The sequence below is a fragment of the Cetorhinus maximus genome, chromosome 3 (assembly GCF_964194155.1).
Source record: "Cetorhinus maximus chromosome 3, sCetMax3.hap1.1, whole genome shotgun sequence".
Lineage (NCBI taxonomy): Eukaryota > Metazoa > Chordata > Chondrichthyes > Lamniformes > Cetorhinidae > Cetorhinus > Cetorhinus maximus.
In genome coordinates, this window is record NC_135881.1 from 61,255,314 (window position 1) to 61,268,226 (window position 12,913).

The window sequence follows — 12,913 nt, forward strand, 5'->3', positions numbered from 1 at the left end:
GCTACCTCAGCAGTCAGTGTAGAGATAGCGTTGGAGTTGAAAGCACACATATAGTTGCTGCTGAGTATATTATAAACAAATTTAACGTTTCCACTCAAAAATTGTCTGAGGTTCAACTCTATCATTAATAGCACAAGTCGGCCACCCTACAACACCCTCACAGACCCAGAACAGTCTCTTCAATATGCCCCTGACAGCATGGCTTCAGCCCCAGGACGGTCTCTGACTCTTCCTTAGATAATCTTGTAACATTTGCCCCAGGACAGTCTTTCGCTATTCCACTCTGTTCCTTGACCACCCAGTCCTGCCTCTGTCTCTCCCCTCCACTACTCTCATGTTTCCTTCTCTCTTGCCCTGCCTCTCTCTCCTCCTCCGCTCTCGTGTTTCCTCCCACTGTGCTGCTTCTGTCTCTCCCCTCTGCTCTTGTGTTATACACAACCCCCTAATCCTGCCTCTGTCTCCCCCCACCCCTCTCACATTCCACACCCCTCCACCAGTCCTTCCTCCACTCCCTACCCCGCTCTCGTGTCCACACACTCCACAGTCCCCACAGTCCCATCTCCATTTTTCCCCTCCACTCTCCTGTTCCACACACCACACCCCAACCCTGCTATCAGTCCTGCCTCCGCCTTCCCCCTCCTCACAGGTCTTGCCTCCCGTGCCCAGCCTTGGTGCAGATTGTGCTACAGGCTCCCAACATCTCACAGAAATCCTCTTACAGGTAGTTGAAAGCAGCATCTACTGACCTCCATGTCACGGATGGAGTGAAGCTCACCATACATACGGCCAGGGAACAGACTCTTCTAATTATCTGCAGTCAGGAGAACAAAATTCCAAACTAATATCCAACTGGCGGGAAACTGACTTTTTCCATCACTCCAAATTTAGTGCCCACCAAGATTGCTGCTGCTGTTGGGAGTGATAAGTTCTGCCCACTGTCTTGAGTTTGTATGGAAGTCAGCAATTTGTCCAGCGAAAGGCCATCAGAGAACTATCCAAGTTCTATTGGAACTTGTATTTTTGTGTCAGACTTTCTTGGAGAGTAATCTAGGGTTGAGTTAAAAGGATGATAGAGGCTAGGGATCAAACAGTGACCTGTGGTCACTGGGTAGGTTTGAGTTGAGTACGAGTTGAGGCACAGGAGGTCGCCATTAACAAAGGACTGTATAGGTTCCTACTGCCCAGCTGGGAGAATTCTCAGTTGAAAGGACTTGGACGTGAAATGGTTCCTTCTGCTGCCTTTGGGGTTTTAGTGTAGGTGATTTAAGGCTGAACATTCTGTAGACAATGCTGAGCTAATTTTAAGCCTGCAATGCCCTCAAATGGTACATTTGGCATTATAAATCATAAGAGCACAGCTCAACTAGTTTTTCACTGACACCTGAACCCCCAAAGTGAGCATTACCATCTTGTACGCAACTCCAGATTTTTTTCTATGTAATCGTAACTTGATTCCTAATTGTCATCATCATTGTGACCTGTGGAACTACACGAAATATGACAGGAAGAGGTTTTATTTTACAGCCTTATACTGCTTTATCAGAGTCATGCTGGCGTTAGAAATAAAAAAAATTGTTTAGCTAGTGCTTCATTTTAAAACCCTTTAGAACTTTCTTTAGAACTTTCTTTGCCACATAGTCACTGTTGTGTGGGCAAAAATGGCCTTTGATTTAATTGCAGCAGCAAATGAAGATGTTTAAAATTATGAATAGATGGGTTAAGGTATAGAAGTGGACTGTTTCCAATCATTGAGGGATCAAGAATCAGGGGCCATCATTGCAAAATTCAATGTAAGAGATTTGGAACAGAGAGGAAGGAAAATGTCTATACACAGAGAGTTGCAAAGCTGGGGAATTCCCTTCCAGGGTACGTGGTTGAGGCACAGCCTTTGTAAGTACTCAATATTAAATTGTATAGGTGAATGAAGCAAAAGGAAATGGAAGGGACCAATGTAAATTGGACAGTTTGCTTGCATGGAGGATAAATACTGGCATAAACTGATTTGGCTGAATGGCATGTTTCCATATCTAATTCTGAATGAATGACAAGCTTATTGGGCTGAATATTCCTACGAAAATAATGGCAATAGAATTTGTATGTTCAGGGGAAGAAGAGATGCATTGTGAGTTGCAAACCTTCAGAACTTGCTGGTTGATGAATGTTGCTTCACTGTTTGCATCATTTCAGTGGCCACTCACCCTTAGCCTCTCCGTTTTTTTAAGAAGTTGCTGAATTTGCACTTTAATTTCCCATTAAATTCATCACAGAAAGCTCGGGCTCCTAATTAAGTGCAAGTCCCCTTTTATCTACTTGGGAAATGATAATATGATGACAGTCAATCTCTCTGCCCCAGAACAGGGCCAGTTTGAATCGTGCGAGTGTCATTCCTGCATGTACTAATTTCTTAGAGATTTTAAATGTATCATTTAAAAATATTTTTCATACTATTCTCCTGCTCAATTAATCTTTCTGTCAGCCCTTTCTTTTCTTCTGTACCTAATTTGACTCTAATTCACTGACTCCCATTCACCGACTCCAATCCGCCGACTCCAATCAACCGACACCCATTCACCGACTCCCATTCACCGACTCCCATTCACTGATTCCCATTCACTAACTCCAATCCACCGACTCCCATTCACTGCCTCCAATCCACCGACTCCAATCAACCGACGCCCATTCACCGACTCCCATTTACTGACTCCCATTCACCGACTCCAATCCACCAACTCCAATCAACCGACACTCATTCACTGACACCAATCCACTGACTCCAATCAACCGACACCCATTCACCGACTCCCATTCACTGACTCCAATCCACCGACTCCAATCAACCGACACCCATTCACCGACTCTCATTCACCAACTCCCAATCACCGACTTTCATTCACCAACTCCCATTCACCGGCTCCAATCCACTGACTCCAATCCACCGACTCCAATCAACCGACACCCATTCACCGACTCCCATTCACCGACTCCAATCCACCGACTCCAATCCACCGACTCCAATCCACCGACACCAATTCACTGACTCCCATTCACTGATTTCCATTCACCAACTTCAATCCACTGACTCCAATCCATCGACTCCCATTTATCGACTCCCATTCACTGCCTCCAATCCACTGACTCCAGTCAACCGACACCCATTCACCGACTCCCATTCACCGACTCCCATTCACCGACTCCCATTCACTGCCTCCAATCCACCATCTCCAATCAACCGATACCCATTCACCGACTCTCATTCACCAACTCCCATTCACCGACTCTCATTCACCGACTCACATTCACTGACTCCCATTCACCGACTCCAATCCGCCGACTCCAATCCGCCGACTCCCAATCACCAACTCCAATCCTCCGACTCCAATCAACCGACACCCATTCACCGACTCCCAGTCACCGACTCCCATTCACTACCTCCAATCCACCGACTCCAATCAACCGACTCCAATCCACTGACTCTCATTCATCGACTCCAATTCACTAACTCCAATTCAGACTCTTTCATCATTGTTGATCTGATTTCTTTCTTAATCCTTAACTCTCATTGGTTAAGGAGATAGACTGTTAGGGAAGAATTTTCTGGTCGGCGAGCGGGGGCGGGGCCCACTCGCCGACGCATAAAATAACGCACGGTGATGTTGGGCGGGTGTCCCGGTGTCACCGCACGTCATTTAGACTTTCAGGCTGACTCGGCTGCGCGCCCGCCGATCTGTCAAAGGCCTATTAAGGCCTGTTAAAAACTAATTAAAACAGTTAAATGAGCTGCCCATCCAACCTTAAGGTTGGCGGGCAGGTGAAGAGCCCAGGCGGCCTTCGCATTTCTCATGAAACCTCTTCCACGGGCGGGATGAGGTTTCATGAAGCTTTTTAAAATTCAATAAAAATTATTTTAAAAACTCATTGACATGTCCCAGCTCATGTGACATTGTCACATGGGGGGACATGTTTTAGAAGTTTTTTCTCCTTTATTTAAATTTTAAAACCTTAAACTGATCTCCCTGAGACTCAGATTTCTGTACTGTTTTGTGCGCATGTGCGAAAGAGCACAGGCCCTGACTCAGGGAATCCACCCCACCCCCACCCGCACAGGGAGCACTGAGCGCTTCCATGTGAGCGTCACGCTGGGCAGGCCTTAATTAGCTCGCCCACGTAAAATGGCTGCTTGGACCCGATCAGAGGCGCCGATCGGGTTCACGTTCGCTCCTGCCAACCCCCGCATAACCCCCCTGATGGTGGGATAATTCAGTCCTTAGCCTCATAGCTCACTAAGGTGCCCTGCTGGCCGCGTGTACGGTTATCAGTTTGCACTTCCTACAAGTTACGGCACAAATTATATTCAAGCTGAATGAAGGATGCAGGGAATAATCTAATGGTGAGAGCCGCGAGATGCCCCACTCCAGCAAAAATTGCTGCTGGTATATTTTTTGGTGGTCTTGCCTTAAACAATTGGACCAGTCCTTGTTTTTGTTGGAACTGTGCAATGGGATCTTTTACTGAGCTGGCTTCTGGACACTGGCAACTGATTGTTAGTTTACAGAACTTTGGTTTTAATTTTTCATAGGATATGGGTATCGTTGCCAGCATTTATTGCCAATCACTGATTGTTCTTGAGAAGCTGATGGTGAGCTGCCTTCTTAGAACCATAGGGTAGAATTTTACGCCTTATGGGTGATGTGTGCCTGACCCGATCGGGTGTTAAATCGCGCAAGATGATGTCGGGCGAGGGTCCCGACATCATCCGGCACCATCTTGAGGCCGGCGGGTGTGCATGGATGTCGGAGCTGCACCTGCCATTAATTATAAAAGGCCACAAAGGGACATTAAAAAGCCAATTGATCCTGATCTTACATTGCCTGCACAATTTCGCGCTCTTTGCACGGGCAAAACAGGCAGCCCACTTTTTGCAAAACCTCATCCAAGGGCAGGATAAAAAGGGTTAGCAGCATTGCCAATGTGAGTAGTGAGGAGTTTAGGAGATAGTTTGCTGCTGGTTGCTTATTTGAACTTGACAGCTTCATTTCAGTTCCGAGGTTCATTTGTAGCATTTCTAGGCTTCATTTCAGGAATCATTAGTGTCTCCAAAACCCCGGAGGATTTTGACTGTGTGGACCCTCTCAGGTATCAGACAGCCTTCTGTTACCCTGGTAATGGGGATTGTGCTCTCTGCTGGTGGCACCTCCTCTGAGGAGGAAGAGAGGGGCAGAAGGGAGAGGAAGCCAGATGTCCCAGTGCAGCTTCCAGGGGAGGGACCTGTGGGAGGAGAGGTGCAGACACAAGGGGCACAGAGCCAGCAGGTAGTCCAAGGTGTTAGGGGCCGCAGAAGATGCCACCATTCTGCTGCCAGGATTTACAGGCAGAAATGCAGCTACCTCAATATGTCCGAGCTGCAATGCCGAAGGAGGCTCCACCTCTCCAGGGAGACCGTGACCTCCATTTGTCAAACGATTGGGCCTGAGATCACCTCCAACTGTGTGGGTGGACACCCCATGCCAGTGGCTCTGAAGGTCACAGTGGCCCTCAACATCTATGCCTCCAGCTCTTTCCAGGGCTCAGTGGGGGATCTGTGTGGAGTCTCCCAATCAGCTGTCCACAGTTGTGTGAAGCTGGTGACAGAAGCTTTGTTCAGGCGGGTAATCACATTTCTTCATTTCCGTACGGACGAGGCCAGCCAGGCTGAATGAGCCAGAGGGTTTGCAATGATTGCTGGGTTTCCCCACAGCCAGTGTGCAATTGACTGCACACATGTGGCCATCAAGGTGTCAGCGGGTCATCCGGGTGCCTTTGTCAACAGGAAGGGATTCCACTCCATGAACATCTAGATAGAGTGTGACCACAGGATGCAGATTCTGCAAGCCTATGCAAGATATCCTGGCAGCTCCCATGACGCTTATGTCCTCAGACACTCCCAGATGCCAAGGCTCTTCAGTGCTCCAGCCCGGCTGGATGGATGGCTGCTGGGTGACAAGGGCTATCCATTGAAAAGGTGGCTCATGATGCCTCTCTGCCACCCAAGAACAGAGGAAGAGCAGCATTATAATAGGAGTCATGCCTCCACAAGGGCAGTGATAGAGAGGACCCTGGGTCTTCTCAAGACGCCTTTCTGATGCCTGGACCGTTCATGGGGAGCACTACAATGCCCACTAGAGCAGGTATCACTGATAGGTATCTCCACAATCTGGCACTGGCAAGGGGGGATCCACTGGAGGAAGAGGATCTTGAGGCAGTTCCACAGGCCACAGAGGAGGAATCCGGTGGTGAGTCAGAAGAGGAGCACAGTGAAGAGAACATTGAGGTGTGGAGGCAGAGCTCTGTATCCTTTAGGGAGGCAGGGACACCTTGATCCAAAGCTCCTTCAGCTAGGCTGCCAAAGATCTGCTTCCACTTCATGCCAGGGCTGCCGCCTCCATCCCGGATGTCTGAAATGACCCTTTCCTTTGAACCCAAAGTCCACTCAGTGTCTGTACAATAAAGTTTAGAGCCACTCACATCCAGCATTACATACTGGCGCACCCTGCACCAAAAAAAGAGGTGAAGCATACTCAGGCTGTTACGACAAAAGCAAAAGTAATTTTCACACTCAAAACAAATTAACATTACCATCCCTGGTAAACATATAAACAAAACATTACAGAACAGAAGCTCACCCGTGAACAGTCCCTCTTGTGCCCATGGTGCCTTAAGCTTGCATTTACGAGCGCTGTGCACCTCCACCCCATTCCCCCCCCCCGGTGCCCATGCTGGCAGTGGCATTGGAGGCAGCCTGCGGACTCTGGTGTCTTGTTGGCCTTGATGACCTTGGCGGCCATCCTCTGGCTAGTGGAGTCTGTGCTAGCCCCGCCTGGGAGGGAGCGGCCAGTGCCACGGCTGGCATCTCCCTAGCCATCGCAGCCTCATTAGATGCCATGGTCACTGGCAGTGGAGTGGAGCAGCTGCTGCCGTCATCCAGAGCGCCCTGAGAGAAGGCTGTAGAGACGACAAGCAGCTAATGCACCAACATCAGGTCACTCTGGACCTCCCTGCTCGCCATTGATGGACAGGCACCTAGCTGGGATAGTGGCCGTATCATCCATCTCCCACACCGGCATTGACCACCTGAGCTCAGTGCTGATGTGAGGGCTTGCAGGTCCGAGCGCAACCCTAGGAGCCCCTGATTCAGTCCCTGGAGCTGCCTCTCCATGGCATGCACACCCTCATGGATCTCCGCCAGATCCTCCTGCACATTCCGCTGGACATCCAGCATCTGCCACCTAATGGACAAATCCAGAGGCTCATCATCTGCCTTTGACTCAGCATTGTTCTGGTCTCCAGTTGTCCACCGAATGCCGGCGCCCTGGGCAGCCTCTGTCTCCATTACACCTCAAGCGAGTGTGAAGTGCCCTCACCGCTGTGCACTGACATTCTAGCCAAGGATCTAACGTCCACCGAGGTGCTGGTATCTGCGCTGGTGCCTGGTTCAGAGTGAGGGTGTGACGCAGGTGCTTCTGAAGCCCAACGGTCCTCTGGCATCAGGGGTGGCTCTTCGAGGTGCTGCGATTGAGTGCGTGCTGGCGAATCTAAGGGAGAGCAATGACATGTCATTAGTTTAAGACATCACACTGTCACTGCCAGGCACCTGGTGAGACAATGGAGATCTGCATCATGGTGCCATCATCTTTCAATGATCAATGGGGATTCCAGTTTTGAGGCTCCCATCATTAAGAGACTACACAAGAATGTTTGCACCACCCGAAACTCTCACCTCTGTGCACTGCGCTCTTACCTTCGTCTGACACCCCAACCCCTCCACGACCGGCTGAACAAGGTGGGTGGTGGATCTCCAGCTCCAAGGCATCCTTGGAGCTCAACTATAGTCAATATTAGGCGATAGGGGGCCTCCACCTGTCTGTGACCTCCCAACGTGGCTATGACAGCCAGCCCTTAACACTTCTCCACACTGATCCATGCCAACACAGTGCTCACCCTTCCTGAGCGGAGCAGGTAATTGAACTGTTTGTGACACTGCACCCACATGCGCCGCACAACACTGTGGCTGCTGACCTTGGCTGCCACCTACCCCCAAACTTTTTTTGTCTGGTGTGGTGGCCTCCTCCTTCCATCTATGGAAACAAGGGTGTCCCTCTTGGCAGCCACCTCTCCAAGAGCACCGCGAAACACTCAACCCAAAAACGGGGAGCCGAGTGCCCACCCGACCTGCCCTCCCATCTGCCATCTCCAGCTGCTGTTGAGGCCGTAGCTTCAGTCTCCAGCACACAGAATATGATTCTTCCCTGGCAGCCTTCAAGGAGCTGCCTCTGCAGCCTTTAAACTGCCCACCTGGTCACCATTTGACCCGGTGCCCGACAGGCCCCGCCCCCGTCCGGCCCTTCCCGACCATTGGGACAATGTGTTTCACACTGGGCGGGCCAGTAATTGGCCGGTCAGCATGAAATCGCAGTCATGGGCTGATCGCAGTGGGGGGCCTGTTTCCTGACCACCCCCAGGCCCTTCGGTCGCCCGCGCCCACCAAAGGTAAAATTCAGGCCATAGAAAAGTTACGGTGCAGAAAGAGGCCATTCAGCCCCTGGTGTCTGTGCCAGCAAAAAAGAGAAAAAAGAAACTAGCTGCTCATTTTAATCCCACTTTCTAGCACCTGGTCTGCAGCTTTGCAGGTTACAGCACTTGAGGTGCAGGCCCAGGTACCTTTTAAATGAGCTGAGCGTTTCAGCCACAACCACCAACTTAGGCAGTGAATTCCAGACATCCACCACCCTCTGGGTGAAAAAGTCTTTCCTCATGTCCTCTCTAATCCTTCTACCAATCACCTTAAATCTATGCCCCCTGGTAATTGACCCCTCAGTTAGGGGAAACAAGTCTTCCCTGTCTACCCTATCTAGGCCCCTCATAATCTTGTACACCTCAATTAGATCACCCCTTAGCCTCCTCTGTTCTAAGGAAAACAACCCTAGCCTATCCAATCTCTCAACATAGCTGCAATTTTCAAGCCCTGGCAACATTCTTGTAAATCTCCTCTGTATTCTTTCCAAAGCAATTATGCCATTCCTGTGATGTGGTGACCAGAACTGTGCATAAAATATGGCCTAACCAGCATTTTAAACAGTTCCATCATTACACCCCTGCTTTTGTATTCAATACCTCACCCATTAAAGAAAAGTGTTCCATATGCTTTCTTGTCCATCATATCCACCTGTCCTGCCACCTTCAAGGACCTGTTGACATGCACTTCAAGGTCTCTCACTTCCTCACCCCTTCTCAAAAACTTACCACTTATTGAGTATTCCCTTGCTTTGTTTGCCTTCCCCAAATGCATTACCTCACACTTTTCAGGATTGAATTCTATTTGCCACTTCTCCGTCCACTCATTCAAACCATTGATATCATTCTGGAGTCGACAGCTATCCTCTTCACTATCAACTACACTACCAATTTTTGTGTCATCTGCAAATTTCCCAATCATGCCCCCCACATTTAAGTCTAAATCATTAATATATAAAACAAACAGCAAGTGCCCCAATACTGAACCCTGTGGAATACCTCTGGAAACCGTTTCCCATTCACAAAAACATCCATCGACCATTAGCCTTTGTTTCCTGTCACTGAGCCAATTTTGGATCCAAACTACCACCTTTTCCTGTATCCGATGTGATCTCTTTTTCCTCACCAGTTTGCCATGTGGGAAATTGTCAAATGCCTTACTGAAAACCATGCAGACAACATCCACTGCACTACCCTCTTCAATCCTCCTTGTTACTGCTTCAAGAAATTCTATTAAGTTCAGAAGACACGATCTTCTGCTAACAAAACCATGCTGACTAAATAGATTATGGGGAAGGTCAGTGTATGAGCAATGGCAGACATTTAAGCAGATATTTCATAACGCTCAGCAAAAATGTATCCGGTCAAAAGGAGGGACTCGATGAGAAGGACGAACCACCCATGGTTAAAAAAGGTGGTCAAGGAGAGTATCCAATCAAAAACTAATGCATACAAAATGGCAAAAACTAGTGGGAGGCCAGAGGATTGAGAATTTTTTAGGAACCTAAGAAGCTAATAAAGAGGGAGAAAATTGCTTATGAAAGTAAATTGGCAAGAAATATAAAAACAAACAAGAGCTTCTATGGGTATATAAAAAGAAAGAGAGTGGCTAAAGTGAGCGTGGGACCCTTGGAGGATGCGACTAAAGAATTGATAATGGGGAACAGGGAAATGGCAGATACTTTAAACCAACATCCTGCATTGGTCTTCATGGTGAAGAACACTATAAATCCCAAAGATATCAGATAAGCAAGGAACTAATGGGAAGAAAGATCTTGTAACAGTCTCTATTGCGAGGAACAAAGTATTTGAAGAACTAATAGGACTAAAGGCAGACAGGTTGCCAGGACCTGATGGCCTCCATCCAAGGGTTTTAAAGGAAGTGGCTGCAGAGATAGTGGAGGCATTGGTCAAAATATTCCAGAGCTCACTGGATTCCGGGAGGGTCCCAGCAGATTGGAAAACCACTAATGTGACATATGTGTTCAAGAAGGGAAGGAGATAAAAAGCAGGAAACTACAGACCAGTCGGCATAACATCTTTCATTCGGAAAATGCTAGGGTCCATTATTAAGGAAGAAATAGCAGAACATTCAGAAAAGCTTAACATAATTAAATAGAGCCAACATGGTTTTGTGAGAGGGAAATCATGCTCGACAAATTTGCTCGAGCTCTTTGAGGACATAACAAGCAGAATTGATAATGGGTAACCGGTAGATGTAGTTCATTTGGATTTCCATAAGGCATTCGATAAGGTGACATATAAAAGGTTATTGCGCAAGATAGGAGCTCACGGTATTGGGGATAATGTATTAACATGGATTGAGGATTGGTTAATACACACAAGACAAAAAGTCGGGACTAATGGGTCTTTTTCAGGTTGGAAGGACGTAACTAATGGAGTGCCAAAAGCATCAGTCCTAGGGCCTCAATTATTATCTATCTATATTAATGACTTGCAGGAGGGGGCAGAGCGTAATGTATCCAAATTTGCTGACGATACAAAAATAGGTGGGAGGGCATGTTGTGATGAGGACATCAGGAATCTGCAAGGGGGTATACACAGGTTGAGTGAGTGGGCAAAAACTTGGCATAGAATTTAATGTAAGAAAATGTGAGGTCATGCACTTTGGCAGGAAGAATCAAAAGGCAGACTATTAATTAAATGGAGAGAAACTCCAAAAAAGTGCAGCACAGAGGGACCTGGGTGTTCTTGTGCATGAAACACAAAAAAGTTAGCATGCAGGTGCAACAAGTAATTAAGAAGGCAAATGGAATTTTGGCCAGTATTGCTAGGGGATCGGAGTTTAAAAATAGGGAAGTATTGTTACAACTGCACAGGGTGTTGGTGAGACCACACCTGGAGTACTGTGTACAGTTTTGGCCCCCGTATTTAGGAAAGGATATACTGGCATTGTAGGCAGTTCAAAAGAGATTCACTAGGTTGATTCCTGCGATGAACGGGTCAACTTATCAATAACAGCTAAACAGGTTAGGCCTTTATTCATTAGAGTTTAGAAGAATGAGGGGTGATCTTATTGAAATGTGCAAGATTCTAAGGGGCTTGACAGGGTAGATGTTGAGAAGATGTTTCCACTAATGGGGGAATCTTGAACTAGTCGACATAGTTACAGAATAAGGGGACACTCATTTAAAATTGAGATGCAAAGGAATTCCTTCTCTCAGAGGGTAGTGAATATCTGGAATTCTCTACCTCAGAGAGTTGTGGAGGCTAGATCACTGAACGTATCTTAAGAGGAGGTAGATTGATTTTTGAAATATCGGAGAGTTGAGGGCTATGAGGAGCTGGCACAAAAGAGGAGTTGAGGCCTGGGGCAGATCAGCCATGATCTTATTGAATGGTGGGGCAGGCATAAGAGGCCGAATGGCCTACTCCTCCTCCTATTATGTTCTTATGATTATCCTGATCAGTCCATGCCTTTCTAAGTGACAGTTTATCTTTCCCTCAGAATTGTTTCCAATAATTTGCCCACCACTGAAGTCAGACTGACTGGCCTATAATTTCTGGTGTATCCCTCACACCTTTTTTAAATAACGGTACAACGTTCTCAGACCTTCACTCCTCTGGGACCTTGCCCGTATCTAGTGAGGATTGGAAAATGATCCTCAGATTATCCACAATTTCCTCCCTGGTTCCTCCAACAGCCTGGGATACAAACCATCTGGCCCTGGTTATTTATCCGCCTTCAAGGATGCCAGTCCCTCTAGTACTTCCTCTCCCACTATGCTTATTGTATCTAATATTTCACACTCCTCTTTAATTAGAATGTCTGCATCATCCCTCTCCTTAGTAAAGTCAAAGACAAAGTACTCATTGAGAACCCTGCTCACATCTTCTGCATCAACCCACAAGCTACCATATACATATCTGATAGGCTCTACCTTTTCCTTAGTTATCTCTTATACCACTGCAGTCCATGTGGTATTAATACACCAACATTGTGGTTGGGAAGGGAATTCTCTAGACGATAGAGGTCATAGGTTTGCCGAATAAGCCTAGGTGAGCTGTTGCAGTGCATCTTGTAGGTGGTACACACTGTTGGCATGGTGTGCTAGTGATGATGGGAGTGAATGTTTAAGGTGCTAGATGGGATGCCAATCAAGTGACCTGCTTTAGGTGACAAGCATCTTGAGTGTTGTTGGAGCTGCTGTATTCCAGATAAGTGGAGAGTATTCTATCGGAGCCCTGACCTGTGCCTTACTGATGATGCAAATGATTTGGGGAGTCAGGAATGAGCCACTAACTGCAGAATTCCCGACCTCCGAACTGCACTTGTAACCATAGTATTTATGTGGCTAGTCCAGTTAAATTTCTCGTCAATGGTGATCCCCAGGATGTTGATAGT